Here is a 25,904-nt window from a genome sequence, read left to right as displayed (position 1 = left end):
ACCATGTCCTCTTGGGAGGACATAAAGTCCTTGCCTCTGGGGTAATGAACACATCAATTGAGGGAAACCTTTAGAGGAGGGCATGGGGAGCCAGCAGAGCAGGAGACCTGGAGGGATGTGAAACCAACAGGGAGCTGTGGAGAATCACTGACCACTTAGGCAAAGTGTGCATGAGAATGTCATGGGATCATATTGGTAAACTGGCCATCCATCCATTGGTGGGCTTGAAGAGTTGACAGAGGGGACTTGAGAGTGTTCTCTTGGAGGGCAAAAGGCTATACAGCATTGTGGACTTCTGAAAAATTGTTGCAGCATGTGACTGCAGGTGGCATGGAGGATAAGAAAATTGCTTGGAGACAAATCTTAGTTCAATCTACCCGGAGGCCCAGAGGGAATATTTCTCAACCAAGAGCACTCAGTCATTAGGGAGACTCTGGGAGAAGAAAAAAGCCACTAAGCCATGAAGTCTCTGGCTTTTATTTAGAATATCAGTGTAAGAGAAAAAAAAAAAAAAGGAAAAAAGCAATTTAGGCCAGGAGCTGTCTCAAGGCTATGCAGTTTTTCTTGGGGAAAGTAGAAGGACAAATGGCCAGATACATCATGCTTTACTTAACCTAAGCTTTTTGTTATTTAACCACTCAATTTTCACACAGCCTTGCATGCTTTTGACCCATATTAACCATCCACTCCTCACAGAGACTGTGTGCCCTTTGGCAACAGTTTAATTATTTGTGTGCTTTTGTCTCATACTTTAACCATTCAGTCCTCATAAAGCTTCTGTCCCACAGTTTAATCATTCACTCCTGGCCAGATCTCCAACAACAAAATCTTGGCTGTTTCAGTCCATTCAGGTTGCAGACAGGGTAGCTTATTACCAGCAGACCCTCACTGCATGCAGTGCTAGAGGCTAGTAGTCCCGGGCACCAGCAGATCTGGTGTCTGATGAAGGTAACTTCCTGGTACACAGACAGTACCTTCTGCTGTGTCACCATGAGGAGGGGCGAGGAGCTCTCTGGGGTCTGGATCTGTTTTGTAAGGGCAGTTATCACACTCACAAGACTCTACCTCCATGTCCAAGTCACCTCCCAAAGGTCCCATCACCTAACATCGTCACTCTGGGATTAGGATTGGAGACACAAATTCCACGGTGATGGCCCAGATGACCAGCTGGCTTGTGTCCAGTGGTGTGCTGGTAAGCAGACTCTGCAGGAGAAGGTCAGCAGTGTAAGTGGCCCTTGTTTGTAGTATTTGCTAATTCCCATGGTGTGTGTTCTTCAGCTATGACCCATTTTTAGCTGCTCAGGTGAAATTACTGAGTGGGGAGCCAGGGGGGTACCTTCAGTTGACCTCACCAGGGATGGTAAAGACCCCAGATCACCACCTGTGCCCGCTGTAAACTGTGGAAGCTACTAGTGTCTTCCATGTTTTTGTGAGATCTTATTCTAACACATCTTGATAAATGTAGGAAGCTGTCTGGTGAGGGTCACTGATTGTACAGTTGATGACACCCTGCCCCAGAGCCTGTCATGAGGGCTGCAGTTAAGAACTTGGTGAATTAAAGACAGCAGATTTGCATGCTGAACAGCATGGGTTATTCCAAACAATTTTGTCAGCAGAAGTTTATTGCTTTTTTGATGGAAAATTTAGAGTCAATAGGAAGACAGTATTTTAATGCACCTAGGTTGTAGTAAATCATTATGGTAATGTGTGATATAATTTTGGAAAATTAACTCTGGTTTGGATATGAGCAATAAAATGATAACATGATTAATAGTGACATGAACCATCCTTTCAATAACTTCTGAGAGAAAAAGCAAAAGCAAATTGAACTATTAGGAGCCCTTACCCTAAAGGCTAAGTCAGAGAGAAAGTGGAGGGAATAGGTGAAAATGTCAACACAATTCTAGTTGTTTAAAGAAAAAATGCAAAGGACACACAGAAAAGATAAAATTAGAATGCAGAAATTTCACTTTTATGTTCAGATGCAAATATCATCTCTTTCTGAGAGCTGAAGAAGCGCGGTAGAAAAGGTGGATTGAGGTTGATGAGCCTGGATCCTCAGAGCCAAGTTGGCCAAGCCCACAGTGGACTGCAAATAAATCTGTACCAGGCCCGAAGTTACTTTACTGTGTTCAGAACCCAGCTCCAGCGGCAACCACATTCTGTGAACCTGGTTTTCAGTAAACCAGAGGCACTTCTCACCCTAGTGGCTACTTCCTCTTTTCTCTTCAATCCACAGAGTCCACTTTCCAGGTGGATTGATCACCTCCATGCATTTGTGAATAAGAATGGCAGAAAGTCAACAGTTTTGTCTCACGGTTTCTATAATCATTTAGTTTTATTCCAATATAAAACCCAGGGCAATCAATACAAGTCACATGAGTACAGTATTGTGAAGGCCTAATGTTTAGGACCAGGTAAAGAAAAATGGGCAGCAGCTGGTGATTCTATGTTGAAAACTTTCTTCCTGGGAGAACTTCTCTACCACGTCCCAGTGAAGTGAAATGAAGACAGGCAAGTGCCAAGCTAACGGACATCCTTAGAATTGACCCAAAGTCAGCTACATGTTTTATAGATATACCAGGAAATCTCTGAGGCATAGCAGTCCACAGAAGGAGACTGAGGAAGCTGACTCATACTCCGAGATCCAAGAAGCTAATTAGGCACAGTTCAGTTGAGCAGCTTCTAGGAGATGTTATAGTTAACTGCAGCCCCACGAAGGTGTTAAAGGAGATATTCTTGGTTTGTGTGACTAATGATGAGAGCAATGATCTGAAATTGCTAAAAAGAAAAGCCTTGAAAAACAAGGAAAGTCATAGTTTCCTTGGGTGGTACCGAAGCATCGTTTCACCCCAGTTCTGGCACATAACTGTGTAGCCCTTTCCACCCTGTGTACATAGCTGCTTGTCTCTGTGAGGTACACTGGAAGCAATCTACACATTTAACTATTATCAGAGTCCCTGAAAAAAACCACCGTAAGTATTTATTTGTAAATGGTAGTATCTCACTTATTTCATGGCAAATTTACACTAAAGAGTTTTATTGCTTACAAGATATATGAGTTAGAAATAGGCTTTGTTGTCTGTCCTAGAAAATTCAAAATAAAAATAGCTTAATCTAGATAAAAATTTATTTCTCTTTCAGAAAGAAAAAGTCTAGAAAATGAAATTGGGAGGCAGGCAGCTGCAAAGCATAGCAGCTCCATAAACTCATCAAGTCCCAGATTTCTGACATAAGTGGTTTCTATCCTTAGAGTCAGCTCAGGCCCGTAATAGCTTTTGGAGCTCCAGCCATTATATCCAAATTGCAGGTGATGGGAAGAAAAGAGAGTAGAGTGTATTTTCTCTCTCTTGAGAATCCCTAAAAGTCTCACACTACACTTCTACTTATGTCTCAATCGTGCCTACATGTAGCTGTGGAATAGAAGAAGAACTGAAGCAAACAAATGCAGCTAAGAGGTTGGTGGGCACCATGAAGTGTGCCAGCAGATACACAATAAGAGTACCTGGAGAGGGGAGTGAGCAGGGAAGGTTCACTACTGAAGAACAACCATCTAGATGTCCAACCCTCGAAGGAAAGCAATAATCTGCATATCCAAGAAGCTCAACACATCCAAGTTTTATCCTTAGGTGGGGTAAACTCAGAGAGATTGACACCTAGACACATCATGGTCAAGCTGTTAAAAGCTGAAACACAGACTCTGGAGCTATGGGGAGAAGGTGGAAGAGGGACCTTGGTAAGGCTGGCTTTTGGCTTTGTATCAGAAGCCTGGACGTGCTGACAGTGAGGGGCTGGAACTCTGCATCCAGTGCATCACTTTCCGGAAAGGAAGAAGTGAGGACTTTCACAACTAGAAAATTTGCCCTCAGGAAACACTAGGAAGCCCCTCATGCAGTACAGAAGAACGCTGGATTGTATTTCCAGGACATCCGAAGAACGGGGGCATATAACAGTAAGCAACACAGGGAGCACAGTAGACAGTACCAATGTACTTTTTGGTTATAACTTCTTTGTCCAGTTCTCAAAGAGAACTGTCCCAACATGTGATAGGCTCATTCCTTAAGGACAAGGAGAATAATAATAATAATAATAATAATAATAATAATAATAATAATATGGTAGTTGCTGCCTGCTGAGTGCACACTGTGTTCTCAGGCTACCCAAAGCTATTCATTTGTACTATTAGTTATTGAGTGGAGCTTCCCCTGGGCCATGTGAAAGTAGGTTTATCTGTCCAGGTATTAACAGTTTAGCTATGGGATGTCTTCAGTTTCTTACTTTTACTCCCTCATTTTTATCAAATTTATCCATACTACTTCATGTTTAGGGAACTTGTTTAAGGAAAGCAAGAACACAAAATTGATGTTGCTCAGGCTGCTGATGTTTAATCTTCTTTGTTTAAGTTTGTTCTCTAAACTTCCAGAGGGAATGTGCAGAGCAATAAAGACTTAACTTAGGGCCTCCTAGAGGCTGCCTTAATAGGGGCAGACGATCAGTAAAATGTGCATGTCTCTGCACAAACTCTGAGCATTGTCAGAGGATTTACCTTTGATGATATTAAAAGGCAGAGAAATGTGGGGACCAAATAAAGGTTTTATTCAGTTAAACTCCAGTGGACATTTCTGAGTGCTAGGAGCGAACTTGTGCATCTTCTAGCCCTACCCACTTGCTGAGGGAAGGTTTCTCTTCTGAATTGCCAGGTTAACCAGTGTCACACCCTCTTGTGCTTGGAGGATATTTGTTGACCAAAAGTTCAAAGCTCATGGACAGAAAAGCTAGTGGACTACATGGCCGGAGAACTCAGCCAAGGTGCTCCAAGGACAGGACAAAGTCCACAGACACAGCTGAGTTTCTGGGTGTGGATTTCACTTCCTCTTGGTAACTTGTTCCTGGCAGGTAAGCAAGAGGAATCAGACATTTACCCTTCTGCTTTCCATCTCAACTCTAAAATTCCTGCTTCCTTTTGAGGTAACGTAGATGCTCTATATGATTAGTTGGTACAAAAATCATATGGAAGGGAGCAGAAAGATTAGTATTTCAGGCTATTATCTTTTCCTACCAGGAAAAGAAAACTGCAAGGATAGAAAATATTGTGCTACTGCTGGGGATCTTCCCCAAAGAATTAAAAGAATCATACCACAGTGATAATATGTGCACCTCTGTTCATAGCAGCACTGTTTGTGATAGCTAAAGCTTGGAAACAGACCAAATGCCCAACAACTGGAGAGTGGATGAAGAAAATGTGGTTTTTTAATAAAATGGAGTACTACTCTGCCATAAAAAATGAGAAATTAGAGACATTTATAGCTAAGTGGATGCACATTGAGGCGATATTCTTAAGTGAAATAAATAGGACACACATGAATAAATACCGAATAGTTTCTCTGGTGTGAGAAACTGAAAGTGTAAATAAGGACTAAATGTATAATAGGTAATGTGAAATAGGAAGAAAAGGGGCAAAGGGGAAGGAAGTGGGAGGGCTAGGGGAAAGGATAGAAGGGAATGGGATTAATATGAGAAAATGGAAAACTAGGAACAAAATCTTTGTAAATAGGGAGGGATGGAGGGGTTGAAGGGAGGGCTGGGCAAGGGTGAAAAATAAGAACCAAGAGAGACTATGTAAAGGTGCCAATTTCCAATGATGAATGTCATTATATTGTATACCTAAAATGTACCAATGATTAGAATGAATAATCGATAATGCAAAATAGGAAGAAAAGGTCTAAAGGGGTAGGGGTAGTGGGAGGGGCAGGGGAAAGGAAAGAAGGGAAAGGAAAAATGCTGAGAAATGGAAAAAATGGAATAAAGTCTTTGTAAATAGGGAAGGGTGGAGGGGGTGAAGGGAGGGCTAGGAATGGGGAAAAAATAAGAACCAAGATGCATCATGTAAAGGTACAGTTCCCAATGAGAAATGTAATTGTGTTGTATACCTACAATGTACCAATAAAAGAATTTAATAAAAAAATAAATTAATTTTAAAAAAAAGAAAATATTGTGCTAGATTTATGAGCCAGACACTTTCAGAGCCCTTAGGAAAAGGCAGGTATTCTTAGGAAAAATCTTGAGAAGAAAATAAATAGCATACTTTGTACAGCTACTTCTCCTTTGACTGAAGGACAATCGTGCTGTCCATAATTCCTGTTAGAGCTACCATATTTTAAAAGGGTATTTATAGGAAGGAAACACGGATTTACTGTGATTCCTGCTAGAAAGAGTGAAGTGCTTTCTTGCTTTACCTTCTATTATCCTAGGACAGGAAGAGAATTACATAGCAATGTCTGTGCAGGGTTATGCCAAGGCTTTGCCTCCTGAGGGGAAAGTTGAGGTGAGAACAGTTCATTCTGGTGTCCACTTTCCTGTTTGTTTAAGCCTGCAAGCTCTGTTCCAATGACAGAGCTTTCAATTAATATGTAGAACAAATGAGAGAGCTCAGTGGCTCCGTGGGACTGAGAGCCTGTCCAAGATGAGTCCCGCTCCGTTCTCCCAGCCTAGTCCGATAGGGCTGGAGGAGTAGGTGTCTAGGTCCTCCCACAGCCGACTCTGTCAGTGCAACCCAGTCTACAGCTAGGGCTGCAGCCTCCCTGAGGACAGCACTAAAGCATATTCTTTAATCTGACTCTCCTGGGTAGCTAGCAGAGAGGCTGGCTGGCAGCAATGTGCCATAAACATTTACAGAAAGAATGAGGTTTAGGATGAGCAAAGCCCTGTTGCCCCCAGTGGCAAGTCCTATAGCCTGGCCTGGTAGGGTGCCAAGACTTGTACCCAAGAACAAAGTCAGAATGCTTGGACTCTGTGGTGCCAATACTGTGTGCGCAGAACTTATTTGCTTGACTCCTGTCATCAGTGTTGGTTTCCAAGTGCAAACAAAAGCACTTCCAGCAGATACTACAAATGACATGGGAGCCACTCCGAGGCAAACCAAGTGCCAGCTCTGCCTGGATGCCTGACCCAAAGTCAGCTTCCAACAACCATTTCAAGGTGAAAACAAAAAAAATGGACAGAGTATGTCTGAAAGTGCCTTGCTTCACAAACTGGAAAAACATGAAAGGAAAGGCAAGGAAAACAGCACTCTACAGCATAGTGAGGCTGGAAGTATGGAAAATCCAAGTTCTTTGTGCACCTCTGATTGCCTGGGGATCCAGTTGTTGCATCCTGTGGCTTTGACATCCCTTCAGAAGATTCAGAAATCTCAAGGAGATTTTCCATATGTATCAGTCCTAACAGATGAAGACACAGGGCACCAAATGCTCTTTCCTTTTTCCTTCCCCCCCCTTAAGTTTATTGGTCCATTTTAGGTATACAATACAGTTACATTCATCATTGGGATCTTGTACCTTTACATGAGTATCTTGGTTCTTATTTTGTCCCCTTCCCCTGCCCTCCCTTCACCCCCTCAACCCTCCCCTATTTGCAAAGATTTTGTTTCCATTTTTTTCCTTTTCTCATATTTTTTCTTTTCCCTTCTTTCCTTTCCCCTACCCCTCCCACTTTCCCTGCTCCTTTAGACCTTTACATCCTACTACACAATGTCAATTATACATTTTAAAATTACAATATCAAGATCTAGGAGACATTACCACAGATTTTACAGAATTTAAAAGGATATAGAAAGCATATTTCAAAAATCTGTTTTGAAATAAATTTGACAACTTCTAAGAAGTACCTTGGAAGACAGATTAATGAAACTAACTCTGGAGGAAATATAAAATTTGAGTATCACCTATTAAAGAAAGCATATTCCTAGCTTGAAAACCTACCTATATGACAACAGCAGGCTCATATACATTTTAACTGATAAATTATATCAAACATTTAAAGCAGAAAAAAAAAAGAACACTTTTCCCCACATTTTAGGAAATCAACATTGTGCTAATCCTAAAACTGGATAAAGATCATAGAAGAAAAAAGTATGAACATAGATAGAAATTTGCTTAACAGAACAAACGATTAGAAGTCAGATCTAGCAGGATGTAGAAAGTGGTTTTGTTATAGGGACGGCAGTGTTGGTTCAGCAACCAAATGCTCTTTTAAACAGCTGCGCAGCTGTTGAGCCCATTTATTTCACCAAAGAGAATGGAAAAAGGACTGTTCATACACTTGGCTCTTCACTCCCTTTTCAGGTGTAGCAGTCCTAGGAGTAAACTGACAGGACATCCAACTGAAGGTAGTTCAGGGAAGGGCTACTAGAGGCCCTGAGGGCAAAGCTGGCACAGTGAGAACAGTCTGTGTGGTCCGGGGCAGCAGGGACTCAAGAGGGTGTGTGGTGGATTCAGGAAGGTGGAGGCCCATGCTAAGGCTTTCTGATAAGCCAGGAATTCTGGACAGAGCCAGTGACACTTCCCTGTGCTGAATGAGTAGAGGCTGAATGAGTTTGCCTATGAACTTTGGGTCTTTCCAGGGCTCTCACAGGATGTTGTGTTAAATATGTATCTAACAATTTAATCTAGAATTAAAAGAGAGGTCTCTATGCCCTCAAGATAGGCAATTCAGTCCCTTGGAGTCCGAGTGGTGCTGGTCTCTCCCCAGTATCCCCAGGATGTGGTGTGAGCTGTCCCCCATCCTGCATGCAGTCAGGATGTGCCCACTCATGGCTGTGGCCCCAGATGGGTCTCAGTTTCGCTCCCTCTCCCTACTAGAAAGGGCTGGAGTTGGTATTTCTTTCTCCCTAAGTGGCCAGACTCTGACAATGCAGCAGCTTATTAGGATGTGCTGAGTAATACCCTGGGAGGTCAGTGCCCTGGGGCCTCTCAGAGTGGCTCACACAGGGGTTCTCTCTGCCATTCACCCAGAGAAGCTGGTGATCTCTGGGAGTTAACGCAGTGTGGCCCCTTGACTGCTCCTGGGGTTATGAGTTCTCAGGTTCCTCCACTGGGTCTCCAGTTCGATCACTTCTGGTTTAGCTGTCCCTGCCCTGCCTGGTTCCCCAGGAGGATGCTCCCACACGTGTGACTCTGCAACTACCTGTCTATCCAGCTCTGGGGCAGCAGTTTACACTGTGAGCTAAGTTCTCTGATGGATCTAAGATTCAGTTTGGTTACCTTTCTTCTTGGGTGGATGGGAGTGGACATGCTGGATGTGAAGCTGGAACTGTGAAGTTGGAGAGATCTCTGAGCTAAGGTACATCTTTGCTGGCCTGCTGAGGCATTCACAGGAAGTTCAATTGTGAGGCCAGGCACATGGCCAGTCTCTGTCCCCAGCCATCCCCACCCTTGGTGGCTGAGGCTGAAAGGAGTGGCAGTTCTCTCAGCACACACATGGGACTGGGTGGGAAGGGAACAGAGGCCACTGGAGCTGTGGACTTTGTGTTCACTTTATATGTTCTTCCAGTGTAGTGCCAGGATCACCAAAGAGAGATGTTTATTCTTATTTCAATTGTGGTAGAAATGATTATTGAACAAAAAGTTTTACAACTCGGACAATGGCAATTGTGAGGAATGTTGACTCTTGTGGGATTCCAGCCTGCACTTGTTAACTTCCATACTACTTTTCCTCTTTGGAATATATCACTGTAAGGACAAGCCAAGATTCTTCCTGTGAATTTCTTGACTTCTTCCCTTTCTGCTTTCTGTCATTTCCCTTTGCTGTTGAGAGGATTGCCTATCTTCCTTTGTGACCTGAGTCCCTCGAGGGATAGACCTGTTTTTCATAGCTGCATCCTAATACCTAGCCCACAAATGATGTTTAACCATGTGTGTTGAGCCTCTGATGGGCGTGATAACAGATGGGATCTTTGGACCCAGACACAGCAGAAATAAGATAGAGCCAAATGCCATGAGCACACATACTCCTGCACAGGAAAATCTTTACGAGAGGTGGGGGCTTCAGAGACTGGGACTCTGGCTGAAGGGAGTCAGCAATCGGTCAAGAGAGTGACCAAGCTCCTGCTCACAGAACACAGGAAGCAGGAAGCAGGAAGCAGGAAGCAGGAGTCTGTGGATTTGCTGAGGTGGGCTGAATTTGGTATTTTCCGTTGACCAGGGGCACAGTCCCCAAAGAAGTTGCCCTTTGTGGTAAACTTGTAGCATAAAGTGATCAAGTCAACTCATCCTAGAGGCTGTTGAATTTTCATGTAGTTGGCAACATTGTTTTGTGCAAAACATCCTGGTCTTCTTGATCTGAGATGTGTGATAGGGCACAAGGACTTTAGGTACTTGGGCTGCTGGGGCTGTTGAAGCACAGGAAGGGCGCAGAAAAACAGGAAAGAGGAAGCAAAAGAAAATACATACCAGCTCCAACAGGTAATAGGACAAGTTAGCCCTGTACTATAGTGTTAGACAAAACATTTTTTAAATGATCAACTTATCTATGTGTAGAGAGGAGTAGACTCTGATCCAAGGCTTCAGACAGCAAAGGGGACAGACACAATATGAAAACAGAGATGCCAAGCCTTTTATCCCATTATTCTCACCATCAGGAATCTGTAGGCCAAGTAAAGAGTTGGCATTTACTGCGAAAACAGCCCTCAAGTCCCTGGGAAATAACCTAGGTCACTGTTATAATCCACACATCAGAGCTGTTATCTAGACAAAGCTAGTGGGAAATGAATAAGACATTGTTTTCCTGTGTGACCGCCAATGTTAGTGATTATTAAGTTGACTAAGAGCAAGTAGGGTTAGAGGGCTTATTGAGGGTTTTTTTCTTGGTAATTATCATTTCACACAAACATTCTGCTTCTGTGATTTTATCAAGATTTCATGATGGTACTTAAACATACCATGCTACAAAGGGTAATAGATAATATACCCAGAGGCTTATTTTGTCATCCCATTCTTCTGTCTCATCATGGTGGCCCCTAACTGTCTGAGGCTCAGCTCAGCAGCTCCTGGGGGTGGTGACTGCTGTTCCCCTTTGGCTGGGGTTCTGCCTGTTCTGGGAAGGTTTGTGGGGGAGGGCTGGATGAAGGACAAGGACCTCTAGATCTGCCGTTACCCAGAGATGAAACACAATGTATATCTCACTGCTGCTGTTTTATTTCCTGCTAGAGATTCTCAATGTGAGTAAGTCAAGCTTAATGGAGAATCAACTCTTATGTCTATTTTGGTTACACACTACATACACACTACAATGTAAATGCTAGCCCCAAGCTGCTTCTTTAGGGGCAGGACAGTAAAGAGATATTCCCCTGAACACTGGCTTGGTGGAATTCCAGCTATTGGGCTAAGAAAAGAGCACTGTGTGAAATTCTAAAATATAGCTGAAATCTGCTAACTCGACCATCTGGTCATAGCTGTCACCTCTCTGAGTCTCATTTTCTTATATATAAAATTGGGATAATGAAGTTACTCCTTTTTTGGTTATTATAATTGCACTATTCTACAAGCTCCATATGGAGGAGAGAAAGGAAAACAGACTTAAGGATGAAGCAAAAACAGGACAATAGAGTACTTATTAATAATGTATCATACCTCAAAACATTTTAAGTTATACCCAAGAACATAAATAATAAAATGAAACAAATATATGAAGATGTAAGAGTTAAGACCAAGGATAACTGATGGATTAAGAGTAAGTCAGGGAAAAACTGGACACAAACATCCAGGTGCAAGTGCACATCGGACCATGTATGTGCACACATGCAACCACCACACTTACTCGTGTACATGTATACACACACAGACATACATTCACACAGAGACACACATATGCATATCCTCCTACACTATTGCTGAAAAGTCAAATTTGATTATTTGGTAGCCAAAGCAGAAAGGAAAATACTGAACCATGAATTCATAATTTGCATGTCCACTGTCAAAGCACTGGGGATTTCTTAAGACAACCAAACAGATTTTTGGTATGTTGGTCTTATGTAAATTTTAAAAATATATCTTTTTTTTAAAGTAGGCAATTTTCTGAATTGGAAGGACGTTCCACTTTATTTCTTTATTTATTTGGTACCAGGGATTGAACTCAGGACCTCATGCTTACAAGGCAGGCTCCGTGCCACTGAGGTAAATCCCTGGCTCTTTAAAATATATCTTTAAGCAATACTGGGACATGAAATGAGCAATTTCACAGGCATCCATGTGAGAATGTAATAGTGGCTGGGTGTACTGTTTATAGCATTTGCCAATGTCTGCTGATAACATCATGCAAAAGTACAGACAAGGAAATCTTTTTTCTGAGCTGGGCTTAAATAAAAGCTGTAGAGATATACAGGTAGGCACAGTATATCAGATAAGAGTCTATACTATCTGCTGTGAAAGGAGCACAAATAAAGGGACATGTGATGCTGGCCTGACTGCCTCTACCATGATGGATGCTGGGAAAAGGAAAATGGAGAGGTGGCAGCAACAGAGATGGGAGCTCGAATTATGTCCACTTCTAGTTTGGTTGAGCAGCTTCTGGTGATAGCAGGGAACACAGGGTAGTGTTTGCACTAGTACTGATGTGGCATGGAAGATGCTGTGATGGTGCAGTGGTCGGGGCCAGTGGCCCATATGGACACTAAAGTCCTTCCGAGGGAGAGCAAATCCCTGCTGGGTGGGAGCTGTGGCTGTGGGGGATGGCGGCTAGCCAAAAAGGAGCAGCTGTTCTCCTCCATGCAGGGTGTGGACAGTGACAGGAGGTCAGCCTGTCCCACTTCACCCCTCACCACAGCACCTGAGAGGGCTGGAGGGCTGGCTGTATCCCCAGGAGGCATGAGGCCCAACTAGGGCAAGTGGGCAAGGGGTGCTTGACAGATGTGTGGCAGCCAGATGATGGCTCAGAGATGTTGCATCCCCATGTCTGGATCTATGCATGGGACCCTTGAGTGGCAAGAGGAATTTGCAGAAATTAAGTTAGGGTTTGAGGTGAGAATTTTCTGGAGTATCCAGGGGAATCCACCACAATCACAAAAGTCCTCACCTGAGGCAGGCAGGGAAGGGTTGGAGAAGAAAATGTGGGGCCAAAGTACGGCGAGAGGAAAGGAGAAAGAAAGACAGAGAGAGACAGTGATCACAAGACACTTTGCTGCTGGCTTTCAAGACAAGGAGGGGCTGTGGGCCCAGGAAAGTGGGCGCCTCCCTGAGACCTCCAGAAGGGCTGTCCCCCTGAACCTTGACTTGAGAACTTCTGACTTAGACACTAAGCTTGTGAGGATTTGTCACAGCAGCCACAGGAAGCTGACACAGGGTCACAGAGTGCTTTTGGGGTCAGGATAGCAACCAGAAAACAGGGAGACTCCTGGTGGGTGATGCAGAGGTTCCTTGCCCTGGGACTGCGGGGCAGGTGCTGGAGAGCCTGTACTTTGGTGTAGCCTGGATGGATGCAGAAGGAAGAGAGCCATGACCTACTGACTCACTCACTCACTCACTCAGGACCAGTCACTGGGCACTGCCCACCTTTACCGTGTTGGCCTCCTGAACCTGGATAAGCTTCTGCCTCCCTGATGCTTCCTTTAGGAGAGCAGAGAGCCTTTCTTCAGGCACTCTGCATCCGTCATATGTCCTGTCTGACCAGAGTGGTGTGACAACCACCTGGTAACATGGGCACCTCTCCATCAGTCAGTGTCTGCCTTTCCCCTTATCTGGGTGTCATGTGGTACCCCCAGGGAAGGCAAACAACCCCTGGAAATGAGAGAAGATGATTTAAGGAGGAAAAGGGTCATCCAGAGGGCTCGATTGGCAGCATCTTGGAGTCTCTCACCATGACTGTAAAATAGCTTCTCTGGTTGATTAATTCACTGATGGCTGTGAGATAAGGTGAGGCAGCCTTTGTAGAGGTGAAGAAATGGCATCTGCCGGGTAACTTCTGCTCCTGGTCTTCCTTCCATCTCCCTGAGGGGGCAGTCCTCCGAGGCAGCAAACCAACAAAGACACTAGACTCCTAGGCTGTGAGTTGGGGTGACAACTTCCTTGCAAAGGGATTCTCAGGATCCATGGCAGACTGGTTGAATCTGCTTAGGTTCAGCTATGTGTGCTTTCAGCGGGAGAGGTGCCCATTATGAGAGTGAACAACAGGAAGTATCTGAACAGACTCACAGGCAACAGAAGGGTTTTACCAGATGGTGCAGACACTCCTGGTGGAAGCTCTGAGAGGTGGACCTCTCAGAGTCAAGGGTCACCTGGGCAGGGTTTCACAGGGGTGTGATGGTCACCTTGCGAAGGCTTCCTTAGGAGTGTGGCCTTGCAGCTGATGGAGAACTGTACTGGTCCTCAGCTGTGCCTTCAGAACCTTGGAGACAGGTAGTGGGGTGTTAGAGCTTTTCCAATAGCGTGGTCTGAAAGTTAATGCCTCCTACACATGGCTTCTGATCTGCAATATACTTAGATGCTTTAGTGGTGAATAAAATAAAAATATATTTGAAAATTACTGAACGACTAATACCTTTTTGCCTTTATGTCCTTTTTCAGTAAACAAATACCATGAGCACAATTATATTGAGTACACATTCATGAGAAGTTTTGAGGTAAATTCAAGTTTCATCCTGGCCAATCGGGACGCCACAAGGAGCCATGTGGAGCCACAGGGAGGGCCATCCTGACCAGGTGCAGGCTGGAGCCTGCAGACTTATTGGCAACTGTCAGCAGCAGGCACCGATGTAGGCCTTCCTACTCTCCTGTAGTGCTTCAGGAAGTCTATCTGATGAAATTCTGTTTCCTCGACAAACAAGGACATCACCTCGGCATGGACACCTGCACTTGGCCCTCCCAGCCTGTCCTGGGCACAGCTTCTAGACTGTTGGCTCCCTCTGGCTTTACTGAAGACAACAATATTGCAAAGGTTTGCACACACATTGTTTTCATCCCGTAATATTTCTGGAGTCAGAGTACATCTGTAGTTATATGGGTTGTGATAGCCTCATTGCAAGTGTCCTTCTTTCTTGGTTTATGAACATGAAGGACTATGTGACTGTCACAAGCATCTCAGAGCTGATGCAATAGAGATGCCTCAAGCATTAGACAGTGGACGTCAAAGCCACAATCTTGCTAAGTAGGCAGGAGTTCTTGTCCCACTGCACTAATCTCATACAGTAAGTCCCTGACTTTTGAATATTTGAGTTGTTAACTTTCACAGATATGAAAGGACCTCACATCACAAACACTCATAGATGTGAACAGATCTTGGAAGTAGCTCTTGTGTCTGCAAGACATGATCACAGTTGTGCTGCTGTATGCTTACTGTAATATACAGTGTGTACAGTGCAATAGTGTACAGTAGTACATTACATTGAGGGACTTACTGCATTTTTATGTGTGTTTATGCTTTACATTTTATATTTGTATCAAAGGTGTATAAGACTCAGTTTGTTGGACTTATGAACAAATTTGACTTGTGAATGTTCTCCTAGAATGAAACTCATTTGTAAGTTGGGGACTTACTGTACTCTCTGGAAATTAGGCTCTATTTTATTGGGGGCTTTTTGTTTTTGGTACCAGGGATCAAACTCGGGTCCTTGTGCTTGCAAGGCAGGCGGCGGAACCACTGAGCTAAATCCCCAGCCCCTAGGCTCTATTTTAAAAAACATAATGTTGTTTCATAAAAAACTACAGTACAAAAGCCATAGTAAGATTCTGTTCCTAGATAACAGACCCTGTAGCCAAACCAGCACAGATTGTTGTGGTGCAGCAGGGTGGGGTCCCTGGGGCTCTGTGGTCCTCACGGAATGGTAGGGGTGGTACTGGGCACCTTGGAGCTCTGATGTCCTCACAGTAACACGAGTGCCTGGTCTCCAGCTCCTCTCAAGTCCAAAATGTAAATGTTGAACAGACTCTGTAGTTTTGACAATTTTGAGAAAGTTTTATCTTAAATAAAAAGGAGAAACATAAAATAAGATGCTAACCCTAAAGCCTACATTTCTTCCCCAAAATTCCTAGAGAAAAACAGTAGTACATTTTTTATGTTGCTATAATTGTCAGTTTTGTAAAACTGAAGGATGAAACACCGTGCTAGATATTACTCGAGACATGTGCTCAGATTTAACTGTCTGGAGGATTGGTAATGTTAGCTGCTGCCTGTTAATAGTTAAACCTGTTGTTTCATGCACGAATCATACGATAAGCAAAATATTCAAGAAAGAAAAGAAAACTTAAGAGACGTATTAGTTTCCTATGGTGGCTCGAATAATGCCTGTGAACTTCATGGCTCTAACTACACGGCCTGTTACCTGAAGGTCCGGGGTGTCAGGGCACTGAGTTGTGTCTATCTCAGTGAAATTATGGCGGCAGCTGGGCAGTGTTCCACTGCAGAGGAATCCATCCCTTTCCTGTTTCAGCTTCCAGAGGCCCCACAGCCCTTGTCTGCCAGCCCCTTCTGCTTTCAAGGCCACCAGGGCTAGGCCCCTCTGTTCCTCTGCTTTCCAGGTTTGGACTTGAGCTCCTGCCTCAAAGGTGGCTGCTTATTCCTGAAGCCAAGCATCCTTTCCCATAACCTAGCCCAGTCATGGATTTTAGGACTAGGATTAGGACATCCTGGGTGTGCTTTCCTGCAATCCACAAATAGGTTAATGTCCCTGTGAGAATAAATGGTCCCTGGGCCTGTTTTACCTGGCTCCTTGAGAACCCACAGCATTCTCTGCCTCCTGCCCACTGTCTGCTTGACCCTGCTACTGCTACTGTATGTTGCCCTGGAAATGCACACTGTTTTACAGTACAAGAGGTGGCCATTGCACTTCCATCCATCACAGGGTGCAGCTAGTCCTGGCTCATATGCTCTCTGGTTTTGGTGACCTTTATTTATTGGCCAAGGGATTTGATCAGCTTGCTCTCCTGATTAGCTTGCAGTCACCATAGGGAAATGAAACTGTCTTGTCTCACGTTGAACTTCAGTACAGCACCAGTGCTTGGAAAACACTAGATAAGTGTCTGTCAAAATTCTGTACTTTCCCTGCTTTCCTCCTGCATGTGGGGGACCAGTGCGTGGTCACCAAATGAGTGAAGCTGGGCAATGGGGATAGGTGGAAAGGGGCAAGCCATGGGAGACCTAGCCATATAGAAGAACATCCTCTCAGTGAGCGGTCACGGTGGAACAGCTGGCTGAGGCTCAGTGCCCATGAGGACCAGACTTGGTCAGGGGCTTCTGCCTGTCTATGCTCTTCACAGGCCCAACATCAGGCTCTCAAGACTCAAATCTGGGCTCTTGTGTGGTTGAGACCACTGTGTCACAATATCCTCTTTTGAAAAATAGGGATCAGAATTGCAGTCACCTGCAGTTATGGTGAAAGTTAAGTTAGCTGCAGCACTTGGCCCAGGGCTTGAGACAGGGCTGGGTGTGCAGCATCACGTTGTCCTGGTTCCCTGTTACCAGATGACATCCAGTGGACACCACGGTAAATCTACTGCTCAGAAGTGGGCTTATTAAGTGCTCCAGGGAAAGTGAACTGTCCAGAGAGCGGCAGTGTCTGCTGACTTTTTCTCTCCCCTCTCTCAGGTACCGGGGCACTTTGCAGGGCGGTGCAAGGCCCTGGCAACTCTGTCTCCATTTTTGCTTGAAAAGCACAAGGAGAAACACCTGCAATTAGGAAAGAGCTCAGCGTTGAAGGTCAGACGTGTACACGACACTGCATGTACCACTAATTAGCTCTTTCCAGCACGAGTCAGCTGCAAGAGTGCTAAACAGCAGCTGTTAACTCCCGAGTAACAATGCTGACCCAAACTAGAGAGCCACCATTTAGAGACAGAGCTCAAGAAACAACTTACAGAGAACACCAAAAGAGGTTTAGCCATTCGTCTTCCTGTTGAGAAGGCTAGCCTGTTATCATTGACAGGCAGTCAACCTACTAGGGAAGAGAGAAAGCTTCAGCCCAGCCACCAATTCTTCTACTTGAAAGATGTTCTCTCTGAACGCTTGTTTTCTAACTGGGAAACTCACTGCTTAGGTGGTGGTTCATGTCTCTGCTGCTGAATTATGAATTGTTTAAATGTCCCACAGTGATAACATGAAAAAGTGGGCTACAGGGGTCTCTCGTCATTCACAGGTAGATGGAAGCAGACCCCAAATTCTGCACTGGCACAAGGGTGAGGGGTGCAACTGTGAGCTCAGCAGGTTCCAGCTTTCTGGTACACCCTCTGGTTCCCTAGATTTCTGGCCCTGACAGAACAGGGTAGAGGTCAGAAGAGGTGGGCAGGCAGGCAGGGGGCAGAAGCTGGCACCCTCCAACTCAGATGCTGCAGGCCTGGCCCGGTAGGATGTGAGGAGGGGCCCCAGCACCAGGCCTGATGCTGATGCTCTGCCTGGGACATCTCACCCCAGGAGACTGGGTTAATGGAGGATTCATGGCTACCGCACAACCAGGCTTTGTCCTGACAAAGTGCATACAGACGAGCAGATGAGATACCTGTCCTACTCAGAGGGCACCCAGGCAAAAACAAAACCAAAACCAAAGCTCCACTTTCATTGTAGTTCAGCTTGAGCTAAGAACCTGCTGGGGCAAGGTACAGGGAGAAGGAAAGACCTATTGCTCAGGAAGGACTGAGCGGCTCAGGGGTGCTCTGGACACAGAAGTCTGGGGAGGGTCACACCAACAATGGGAGCTACCCTGGTGGCTGCGCAAAACAGGCTGTGTTCTCTCTGCCCTCTTCCTGCACAGCCAAGGATGTTGTGGGCTCAGTAGAGCTGGCTCCTCCCAAAGATGGGCAAGAACTGGATCAGAATCAGCTTGGCCAGTGCAGAGACTGGAAGAGCCACACAGTTAGCCAGGAAGGCAGAGGTGTAAGCACCTGTGAAGTTTAGGACAAAATGATGCTGCAACTGTTACTCCCCTCAATCAGCAATGAGTCAGAGGTCCAGTCCACTGCAGTAAAATAGAAAATTAAAGTATAATGAGATCTGTAAGGATGGAGCAAAACAGTTGTTTTCCTGCCCACAAGATGACTGTATACATATAAAATCAAAAGAGTCTAGAGATTTTCAAAATTAAGAAACAGCCTTAGAGGGCCGGGGATTTAGCTCAGGGGTTCCGCTGCCTGCCTCACAAGTGCCAGGTCTCAAGTTGGATCCCTGGTATCAAAAACCAAACCAAAACAAAAAAACAAAAAAAGAAACTGGCTTAGATCTGTATGTGGTGGTGCATACCTGTAGTCTCACCATTGTGCAAGGCTGAAGCTGGAGGATTACAAGTTCAAGCCCAGCCCAGGGCGACTTAGTGACACCCTCTGTCAAAACAAACAAACAAACAAACAACAAAAAAAATTAAAAGGGCTAGGATATTGCTCACTCCCAGTACCAAAAAAGGGGGACTCAGCAAGATTGCAGATAACATTTATAGCATTTCTTTACACCAGCAAAAACTTTACAATTATGTTCTTCATGGGTACAGTAAGACCTATAGCATTCATAGTTATAGCAAAATCTGGAAATATGTGCAGATCTTTATGGAGAAATCGATACATATCCAATGGGATGACATAGAGGAAGTATTGAATAAATGGAGAGAAATGCCAGCCTCATGGGCAGGAAAGATTCAATTTTGTTAATTCTTCAAATCTTCACCTTCAGCAAGTGTTCTATCAAGGTCCTCCTGACATACAGGCACTTTACCAAATAGATCCCAGAGCATAGGTGGAACTAAATATATAGAGAAGTAGTTAATGAAATGCTCAGAGGGCCGAGGATTAACTCAGTGGTTCCAGCGCCTGCCTTGCAAGCACAAGGTCCTGAGTTCGATCCCTGGTACCAAAAGAAAGAAAGAAAGAAAGAAATGCTCAGAGATGATCGCTTCTTGACCTTTTGGCTAAGATCAAGTGTAGAAATGCACAGAGACGAAACAATACAGTGCCTGGAACTAGCTTCAAAAGAATCTAGGGAAGCAAACAAAGTTGGGCGGACATGGTGACTGCTGATGAACAGAGCTCACCATCCAAGTCCATCTACTGTGTATGTTTAAATATTTTTGTAATACATGGCTAAAAAGGTTTGAAAAAGAAAAATAGTTGAAACTCATTTTGAGGGGAGTAGCTGAATTAGAACTACAAAAAGGGAATTTATTGCAAAAGTGTAGAAATGGTACTAGTGTAACATTGGTGCAATGGTAGAAAAATAGAGCAACAGGAAAGAACAGAGCATGGGACCCATGCACGTCTGCTGGAGTCTGGTGGTCCAGGAGGTGACACTACAGGCAGGGGGTGAAGGGCATTTAGCACATGCCCTTGGGACCTACTCATCATGATTCCTACTGCACATCCTTGTCCAAGGGTTCTTCAGGTAAATAAGATCTTAAAGGTGAACAAAGAAACTAGAAAAACAGAAACAGACAGTGCAGAGTTTTGTGATAGTTCACACTGTGTGAAAAGAGAAAGATGCAGGATTCTGAATACAGTCTGTGTAGTGGCCAAGTCTGCTGCATTTCAGATTTCAGGTTTTTGGATTAGAGATGTTCAACACGCAAGTGTGAGTTTGTTGCTTGTTCTAATCTTAATTCTTCTTTATCAGTCTATGATAAATTTTAGTTTAACTAATTTACTCAAGCAGTAGCCAGGCTGTCTTGGATCACACATGCAGGCTTCAGGGTTCAGAGATAGGAAGTGGACGCACACAGTGCTGCAGGGTCTAGTGTCCATCATATCATTTCAGTATCACAGAACTTATGAAGTGTCTTGAACACCCATTGTACTGATAAGAAAATGGGCATTTGGTAATTTACACACTTGATTTCCTGAGACTTACTGTGTCCTGTTGCCCCAATCCGCATCTCCAGCAGGTGCAGGAGCTTAGAAGGCAGGTGAGTCCATATGAGCAGAGTCCTGTGAGATCTGAAGGTCCAAGCTGCACACGAGAGGGAGCAACACTCCAGGATAGGTGTGGCCCAGTGGGTGACAACTGGACTGGACCATCAGAGCAGGCATATCTACAGCCTGGTATTTTGGCTCCTGTTCTCTTTGGATAGACTTGTGACTTGAGTGTCCGCTTTGTACCCTTCAGGACCTGCTTGCTGTTGCTCCGGATGCAGTGCAGCCTGAATGGGTCATGCTGTGGAGGGGAGCCTGGCACAACAATGCCCTGTGTGCTCAGAACGCCCAGGCACAGGTTTTGGTGGGGCACAGACACTCTTCTCTGACTCTGTGCCTTTCTCTCTGGCAGCTCTTGGATTTTGGTGCCAGAGAATCCTAACTGAGCAAATATTTCCTCTAAAACCAATGTCATTATGGTAAAAGATTATTGCAGATAGAAACGGTCTTATGGGGTAGGTGAAGTGGGAGGGATAGGGGAAAGGAAAGAAGGGAAAGGAAAAAATATGAGAAAAGGAAAAAATGGAAACAAAGTCTTTGTAAATAGGGAAGGGTGGAGGGGGTGAAGGGAGGGCAGGGGAAGGGAAAAAATAAGAACCAAGATGCATCATTTAAAGGTACAGTTCCCAGTGGTGAATGTAACTGTATTGCATACCTAAAATGTACCAATAAACTTAATGAAAAAAAAAGATTATTGCAGATGTAATCAGTCTAACAACATGTTGGGCATTATACCAAGGATCAGAATTAAGAAATTTCAACAAAGAATTTTGAACTTCCTCCAGGGTGATCTTCCATGGCTTTTGGCCATATGTTTAGACTCAATCATCCAAGAATATCCAGGATTAAGAACATTTTTATATGCATAGTAGTTTGTGTCTGTATGATTAATTTAATACATACATTTTGTGTTTTGGAAAGCAGTCAATCGAATTAAATTTAGAAATTGATCATGAAAAAAAAGAAGCTGATCATGAAATCTTTTATTCAGGAAGAATTCATTCTTCCTTTTGATGCTACTAATTTTCACGACTCTGTCACATTTTATTTTGACATTTCAGTCTCTGACTATATAGGCTGAGTATCGCTTACCCAAAGTGCATGGAACCTTCAGTGTTTTGAGGGTTTTTTTTGTGGGGGTGATGTCTACATATACATGATGAGTTATCTTGGGGATAGGATCCATGTTTAAACATGACATTCTTTTATGTTTCATGTAGACCTCATATACACAGCTTGAAAAAATTCTATATAATATTCTTAGTGCCCCTGTGTTTAAACTGTAACCCATAACATCAGGTCAAGCATAAAATTTTCTCCTTGTGGTATCACATGAGTGATGAAAGGATTTTGAATTTTGGAGCATTTCAGATTTCAGGTTTTTGGATCAGAGATCTTCAACATGTAAGCGTGATTTTGTTGTTTGTTCTAATCTTAACTCTTCTTTATCAGTCTACGGTAAATTTTAGTCTAACTAATTTCACCTGCATGAGTTCACTCTCCGTGTCCTGGTACGTTCTCAGGAGCCATCGACCACTCTTACTCTTTCCATCAGAGTGTCCACGTGAATCTTCTATGGCCTAAAAGAGTTAATGCAGCTCCTAAAGTGCTCAAATAAAAAAGTGAAAATATGAGAGAACAAATGGTGTCGAGCTGCATGACAACTTTGAGAAACAGGATGTTGCCAGTATCAAGGACTAGACATAAGGAGGCCTAGACTGTGGTTTCAGTTGCATCTTGGTGAATGATCAGGGAATTTTATTTTGTTCTCTAGTCTACAATGTATGATATTTGAAAGAGACTATTACTAAGGTCCTTTCTGATTCCAGATTTTCATCATACTTTACAGCCAGGGGAAAAACTACTGTACAGAGTCACCACTTTGGGACTTTCATGACAATATTTTCATCCCACATTTCTGCAGTGGGTGGTAGAATGCTGGTAGGACATTTTTCTGCAAAATCAGAAAACAGCTCACCAAATCTTCAAAGGAATTGTGAGCTGGATTCGTTCTCATAAACGATGGTGCCAGTGAGTAATGACTGTCGGAGTAATAAATAGAAATGAGCGGGAAGGAGTCAGAATTGATAGTCAGTGGTAGCAAAAATTGGGCAGTTTTGGAAGGTGTTCGGGATTCAGGAAACGGTCCACTGCAGAGGGATGTGGTAGTGATGGCAGCAGCACAGTTAGGGACTTGTATGGATAGCAGCAAGCTCAGCTCTTGGACGAAGAGCTGACTCTGTAGGTAAGACAGTTTCCCTTAGTGCAGCCAGGATGGCCCTCACACCTTCCTGAGGGATGGGAGCATGAGGAGGGAGACTCTCAGTGCTCCTGCTTAGAAGTTTCCCGGGGAAACCAGGGTCATATTGCCTCCAAACTTTAGAACTGGCAAAACTCGCAATATCAAAGAAGACTTTTAGGCATTCCGGGCAAGGTAAGAAGTCTCTCTCCCTGCTCGAAAGTGGATTAGCTGGAGACAGGTGAGTTTGGGGCTTATCTGTATATAGGTGTTGTGGGGCACTGTGTGGGTAGCAGCCAAAATACATTTACCTATTTCACAAGTGTTCTCCCATGTTTGTGGAAGATTTGAAAAAGTTATTCAAATTAAGTAAATTTGATTTAAAATAAGAAGATTGAAAATTCTGTGATCTTTCAACTCCTCATGGCTGTGGGATTTTTTCTTTTCTTAAATTCTTTTATTGGTACATTGTAGGTATACAACACAATTACATTTCTCATTGGGAACTGTACCTTGACATAATGCATCTTGGTTCTTATTTTTTCCCCATTCCTAGCCCTCCCTTCACCCCCTCCACCCTTCCCTATTTACAAAGACTTTATTCCATTTTTTCCATTTCTCAGCATTTTTCCTTTCCCTTCTTTCCTTTCCCCTGCCCCTCCCACTTCCCCTACCCCTTTGGACCTTTTCTTCCTATTTTGCATTATCGATTATTCATTCTAATCATTGGTACATTTTAGGTATACAATATAATGACATTCATCATTGGAAATTGGCACCTTTACATAGTCTCTCTTGGTTCTTATTTTTCACCCTTGCCCAGCCCTCCCTTCAACCCCTCCATTCCTCCCTATTTAAAAAAATTTTGTTCCTATTTTTCCATTTTCTCATATTAATTCCATTCCCTTCTTTCCTTTCCCTTACCCCTCCCACTTCCTTCCCCTTTGCCCCTTTTCTTCCTATTTCACATTACCTATTGTACATTTTAGTCCTTATTTACACTTTCAGTTTCTCACACCAGAGAAACTATTCGGTATTTATACATGTGTGTCCTATTTATTTCACTTAAGAGTATCCCTCAATGTGCATCCACTTAGCTATAAATGTCTCTAATTTCTCATTTTTTATGGCTGAGTTGTACTCCATTTTATTAAAAAACCACATCTTCTTTATCCAGTCTCCAGTTGATGGGCACTTGGGCTGTTTCCAAGTTTTAGCTATCACAAACTGTGCTGCTATGAACAGGGGGGCACATATATCACTGTGGTATGATTCTTTTAATTCTTTGGGGAAGATCCCCAGCAGTGGAATAGCTGGGTCAAATGGGACTTCCAGTCCTAGTTCTTTGAGGTATCTCCATACTGATTTCCACAGTGCTTGCACCACTCGACACTCCCACCAGCAGTGGAGCAGGGTTCCTCTTTCCCCATAGCCCTGCCAGCATTTGTTATTGGTTGATTTCATGATAGCAGCCATTCTTTCTGGAGTGAAGTGGAATCTCAGCATTGTTTTCATTTGCATCTCTCGAATGACCTGTGATGTTGAACATTTTTTCCACGTATTTATTGGCTCTTTCTACTTCTTTGTCTGAGAAATGTCTGTTCATTTCAGAGGCCCATTTTCGGATTGGGTCTTTAAATTTGGGAGGTCTGATGTTTTTAAATTCTTTATAGATTCGAGATAGTAGACCTTTGTCTGAGGAAGAGCAGGTGAAGATTTTTTCCCACATTGTGGGTTGTCTCTTCACACTGCTGGTGGTTTCTCTTGCTGTGCAGAAGCTTTTTAATAAGAAGAGATCCCACTTGTTGATTTTTTGTATAATACTACATTTTAAAAAAGAGCACTTTGACTTGTTTCACATGATGCTGGGTGAGTACCCTTAATAAGCAGTTTGTAAGTGTTCCCAACTGCTGCAACGGAGTGCTCCTCCTGAGAGTTCTCACTCTAGTGTTTTGGATGTGACGATCTTTTTGTTGGTCTTTGTACCTATGGTGTCAGCAGGAAGTAAGGAAATTTGAGCTGGGAGGTCATGGCTGCACTCTGTCTTGTGTCCAGCAACTTACATTTTCAACAGAAAAATCCAGCCACAAATTACCAGAAGGCACTTCCCCCCCCCAGGCACACTGCCCTTTCCTCATCATTATTTAGCTTTAAGTTGGGGCCTTGCTAGAGTCAACCTGGCTTCAGCAATGTCTACCTAAAAGACCTGGGTTTTAACATTCTTTTCTGAAAATTTCAAATGTTAAAAAATTGTTCTTTTTATGATTATAAAAGTAAAACACAGTCATTGTAGAAAATTTAAAATATATAAGAAAGTATATAAAAAGAAAGTAAAAATGACCCATTTCTACCAAACTGATATACCACTGAGCATATTTTTATGATTCTTATGTAATTGCCTGATAGCAGTCAGGAAATTATTTTCTCTTAGAATGTGAAGTGTATGAAATTTGTGATTGGACATTTTTCAGGCTTTTAAATAATTTTAAAGTGCCAGGTCAGAAAAAGTGGCATTGTTTTTCCTTTCCATTACTAAGGATCTTAGATATTATTCTACATATTTATTGAACATTTGTAATTTTTCTTTGTGAGTCTTTGCTCACATTTTTGGAGTTTATTTAGCAACATCCTTTGGTCCAATATAAAGTTTCTTTCTTCTTTACAGATTTGAGCTCCTCCAAACATCACTATTCTGGGCATGTCCAGCCTGCATATGGCTCTGGACAGCTACTAATGCTGTCCTACAAGACTGTAAATTTTAACATTCTTACATGATTTTCAACCATATTTTTCATGACTCGATGGCACGGTGCTTGAGTGTGGACTGTGTCGGCCACACAGGAAAGATGTATAGGGGAGGGTGTAGTGCGATCAGATGAACCCTAATTGCTGTGTACCAGAAGTTACATGCATTTGTGGGACTGATTGATTGAAATCCAGTGATCACTGATAATAGTTTTCAACCTATCATGCCTATGTGGGTGAGTGTGTGAAGACAAACGTTTGTTGTTATTAAGCAG

General features: G+C 43.5%; 1 long non-coding RNA gene across 2 annotated transcripts; it reads left to right on the top strand.

Moving 5' to 3' along the window:
- The first annotated feature begins 825 nt into the window (after positions 1 to 825).
- LOC101696623 (uncharacterized) lies at positions 826 to 23,673 on the top strand. Of its 2 annotated transcripts, XR_206276.3 has the most exons (4): positions 826 to 1,224; positions 4,701 to 4,896; positions 14,334 to 14,703; positions 20,839 to 23,673. It is a non-coding gene; the product is annotated as an uncharacterized LOC101696623 (long non-coding RNA). The 2 variants fall into 2 exon arrangements; XR_002390847.2 differs by having other exon boundaries at positions 830 to 1,224; positions 14,334 to 23,667.
- The last annotated feature ends 2,231 nt before the right edge of the window (positions 23,674 to 25,904 follow it).

This window comes from Heterocephalus glaber, unplaced genomic scaffold (genome assembly GCF_053883595.1).
Source record: "Heterocephalus glaber isolate CG9 unplaced genomic scaffold, H.glaber_assembly_v1.0 deba00001104, whole genome shotgun sequence".
Lineage (NCBI taxonomy): Eukaryota > Metazoa > Chordata > Mammalia > Rodentia > Bathyergidae > Heterocephalus > Heterocephalus glaber.
Note: the sequence above shows the minus strand (reverse complement) of the source record. Positions and strands in the feature narration are given on the sequence as shown.